This window comes from Pongo pygmaeus, chromosome 17 (genome assembly GCF_028885625.2).
Source record: "Pongo pygmaeus isolate AG05252 chromosome 17, NHGRI_mPonPyg2-v2.0_pri, whole genome shotgun sequence".
Classification (NCBI taxonomy): Eukaryota; Metazoa; Chordata; class Mammalia; order Primates; family Hominidae; genus Pongo; species Pongo pygmaeus.
The window spans coordinates 55,825,891-55,830,302 of NC_072390.2; the positions used below are offsets into that span (position 1 = coordinate 55,825,891).

The window sequence follows — 4,412 nt, forward strand, 5'->3', positions numbered from 1 at the left end:
AGCCAGGGATGGTGGTGAGTGTCAGTAGTTCCAGCTACTTGGGAGGCTGAGGTAGGAGGATCACTTGAGCCCAGAAGGTCAACATTGCAGTGAGCCTTGTTTGTACCACTGCACTCCAGCCTAGGCGAGAGTGAGACTCTGTTTCAAAAATAAATAAATAAATAGTGAAAATAAAAATAAATGAAACCAAAGTTCACTCTAAAAAAAAGTCAACAAAGTTGATAAATATGTAGCTAAATTAAACAAGAAAATAAGAGAGGAAATCAAAATCAGAAAAGGAAGGAGGTAACATCACTTCCAAAATCTCCAAAATTTAAAAATGTTTTGAAGGAATATGATGAACAACTTTATGAAAACAATCAATATAAAATTTTATATTTTAATTCCAAAAGCAACCACTATAAAAAATAACTCAAAACAATAATTTAAAAATCAACAGAAGATGGCCAGGCACGGTGGCTCAAGCCTGTAATCCCAGCACTTTGGGAGGCCAAGGCGGGCAGATCACGAGGTCAGGAGATCGAGACCATCCTGGCTAAAATGGAGAAACCCCATCTCTACTAAAAATACAAAAAAAAAATTAGCCGGGCCCAGTGTGGGGCGCCTGTAGTCCCAGCTACTCAGGAGGCTGAGGCAGGAGAATGGCGTGATCCCGAGAGGCGGAGCTTGCAGTGAGCCGAGATCGCGTCACTGCACTCCAGCCTGGGCGACAGAGAGAGACTCCGTCTCAAAAAAAAAAATCAACAGAAGATTTAACATAATACATTAAACAATATTTAACAAAAAGAAGGCAGTAAAAGGGAAATAGAACATTTCTTAAATGAGAAAAATAAAAAACAAATTGTAAAATTACTAAAATTGGCTCCAGAAGAATTAGAAATTCTAAACAGAACTAAAACCAAAATAATAAAATAGTAATTAAGATTTTCCCACCACAGGCTGGCGCGGTGGCTCACGCCTGTAATCCCAGCACTGTGAGAGGCCGAGGCAGGTGAATCACCTGAGGTCAGGAGTTCCACACCAGCCTGGCCAACGTGGGGAAACCCTGCGTCTACTAAAAATATAAAAATTAGCCGGGCGTGGTGGTGGGTGCCTGTAGTCCCAGCTACTTGGGAGGCTGAGGCAGCAGAATTGCTTGAACCCGGGAGGCAGAGGTTGCAGTGAGCTGAAATCACGCCATTTCACTCCAGCCTGGGTGACAAGAGCGAAAAACTCCGTCTCAAAAAAAAAAAAAAAAAAAAAAAAAGATTTTCCCACCACAAAAAGCTCAGGCTTATATGGCTTCATGAGAAAATTTAACAAACTCAGAAAATCTGTAGAGGAAATAAGTCCTATCTCACTCTATGAAGCTAGCATTACCTGAAATGTAAGCCAAAGACATCAATAAATAAATAAATAAATAAATAAAATGAAAGACCGATTTAGAGATGAAACACTCTCAACAAAAATTAGTAAACCAAATTCAGCAACATGCAAAAAGGATTTATACCATGAACTAGTTAGATTATTCCTGGAATGGACTGTTAGTTTAACATCCAAAAATCAATTAATGTAATACACTATATTAATAGAATAAAGAAAAAATGTGTGTCATCTTTAATAGACACACATAAACGAAAGCTGACAAAATCAAATACCCATTCATGACTTAAACTTGCAACAGACTGGGAAAATAACGGAACTTCCAGCTGATACAACAGACCTTTGGAAAACCTATAGTTGGCATTCTATTTATTGGAGAAAGACTGAATTCTTTCCCACTGAGATCAGGAACAAAAGCAGGATGTGTATTCTCCCTATGTTTATTCAAAATTTTTGTGGAGTTTCTTATAAGTCTAACAAAGCCAGAAAAATAGAACATACACTATCCAAACAGAAAATGAAGAAATAAAATTGTCTTTATTTGCTGTTGACATAATTGCCTGTGTAGAAAATCACACAGAATCTAATTTTTTAAAAGTACTGTCACTAATATGTAATTTTGTCAACTTTTTAGAATAAAAGAATAGTAATAAAAAATCAATTATATTTCTATATGACAGCAATGAGCAATTTGAAATAGAAAAATTTACAAAAATTGTGTTTACAATAGCATACACAATGTGTAAACATAGAAGAAAATCTGACAAAAGATGTGCTAAGCTTTGTGCAGTGGCAGTATTGTAGCCAATGAGGTTTACCTGAGGTGCGATTACTGCTATTGAAAACTTTTCCAATACCCCGCTGTGACAACTTGCAATATAGTCAGCATTGGCGATGTTTGACAGTCTCCATGAAGACTGAGAAAAAAAATATGTGCAAACATATAAACTAATAACTCTAATATAGTACTAAAATAAATTAAAGAATACCTAAATAAATGGAGAAATATATATAATTTTCATGAATTGAAACATTCAATATTAGCTCATTGTCTTTTAATTATATATGTGTAGATTCAATCCAATCTCAGACAAAATCCTAGCAGGCTTCATTTTTAGATACTAAAAAATTGATTCTAAAATTGTTATATAAATGCAACAAATCTAGAATAATCAACACAACTTAGAATAACAAAATTGGAAGATTTATACACCTGACTTCAAGACTCAATATGAAGCTACAGCATTTAAGACCACGAATTGTTGGCAAGAAATAAAAAATAAATCATTAGAAAACGATAGGCTGCGAGCAGTGGCTGACACCTGTGAGCACTTTGGAGGCTGAGATGGGAGGATCACTTGAGGCCAGGAGTTCGAGATCAGCCTAGCAAACAAAGTGAGACTCTGTCTTTACAAAAAATGTAAAAATTATCCAGGCATGATGGTGCATGCCTGTTGTCTCGGCTACGCAGGAGGCTGAGGCAGGAGAATTGCTTGAGCCTGGGATGTCCAGGCTACAGTGAGCCATATTCGTGACACAGCACTCCAGCCTGGGTGACAGAGTGAGATCCTGCCACAAAATAAAAAGAAAAGAGAAAATGATAAAGACTGTAAAAATACAATCATATATGGCTACAATTGATTTGTTTAAAAAATGCAAAGGCAATCCAGTGGAGAAATTATAGTGTTTTTAAAAAGTTGTTAGATCTATTTAATGCCTATACATAAAAATATAAACTTCTACCCATACCTGTTGCCACATTTTTAAAAAAAATTAACTAATAGGCTTAAACATAAGCTAAAACTATCAAAGTTTTAGTTGAACACATAGGAGAAAAATGTTTGTGACTGTGGTTTAAGCAGAGTTCTTAGATAACAAAACCAAAGTCTGACTTACTTTAAAAAATTATAAATTAGACTTCACTAATATTAAGATCTTCCATTCCTTGAAAGACAATATTAAAAGAATAAAAAACCAAGACATTAGGGAATACTTGCACATCACATTTTTGATAAACAATTTGTATCCTGAATATATAATTTTCTAAATTCAATAATAAGAAAAAAAATTTAGCAACAGATTTTAACAGAAACTTATCAAATAAATATAGAGATGACAAATAAGCACGTAACGCATGTTCAATATCATTATTCATTAGGGAAATGTAAATGAAACCACAATTAGACACTGCCTCACACATTAAAAGGTCTTAAATTGACACTACTGATGACATCAACTACTGCAAGGATTCAAATCAAGTGGAACCTTCATAAACTTCTGGGAGTTATGTAAACTGTTGTAACTACTTTGAAAAACAGTTCTGCAGTTTTGTAAAAAGGTAAACATACACTTAGCGCATAACTCAGCTATCCGATTCCTAAGTGTTTACTAAACAGAAATGAAAGCCTATGTTTATAGAAAGACCTGAATATGAAATTTCATAGTAGCTTTATTTGTAATAGCCTCAAGGAAATCAACCCAAATGTCATACATAGGTAAATGGACAATAAGATTGTAATATATCTGTATGCTAAAATGCTATTCAGAAACAAAAGGTATGAAGTCTTAAAACATCTATAGACACTGGTGAATCTTAAATAGTGAGGCTAAGTGACAGAAACCCAAAAATAACAAAAAATACAGATTGCAAGACTCCATTTTTTAAAAACATTAGAAAATGAAAACTAATTTACGTAAAGCAGACCAGTTGTTGTCTAGGGGTGGGGAGTTAGGAAGGGGTGGGAAGGAGGGACTACGAAGTGTCATAAGGAAACTTTTGGGCGTGGACAGGTGCAGTGGCTCACACCTGTAATCTCAGCACTTTGGAAGGCCAAGGAGGGAGGATCACTTGAGGTCAGGAATTTGAGACCAGCCTGGCCAACAGGATAAAACCCCATCTCTACTAAAATTTCAAAAATTAGGCAGGCGTGCTAGCAGGCACCTGTAGTCCTAGCTACTGGAGAGGTTGAGGCAGGAGAATCGCTTAAACATGAGAGGGAGAGTTGCAGTAAGCCAAAATTGTGCCACTGCACTCCAGCCTGGGCAACAGA

General features: G+C 35.8%; 1 non-coding gene across 1 annotated transcript; it reads left to right on the plus strand.

Annotated features, from left to right (window-relative positions):
• The first annotated feature begins 2,140 nt into the window (after positions 1–2,140).
• On the plus strand, positions 2,141–2,279 carry LOC129019235 (U4 spliceosomal RNA). The gene has a single exon (XR_008495567.1). It is a non-coding gene; the product is annotated as a U4 spliceosomal RNA (small nuclear RNA).
• The last annotated feature ends 2,133 nt before the right edge of the window (positions 2,280–4,412 follow it).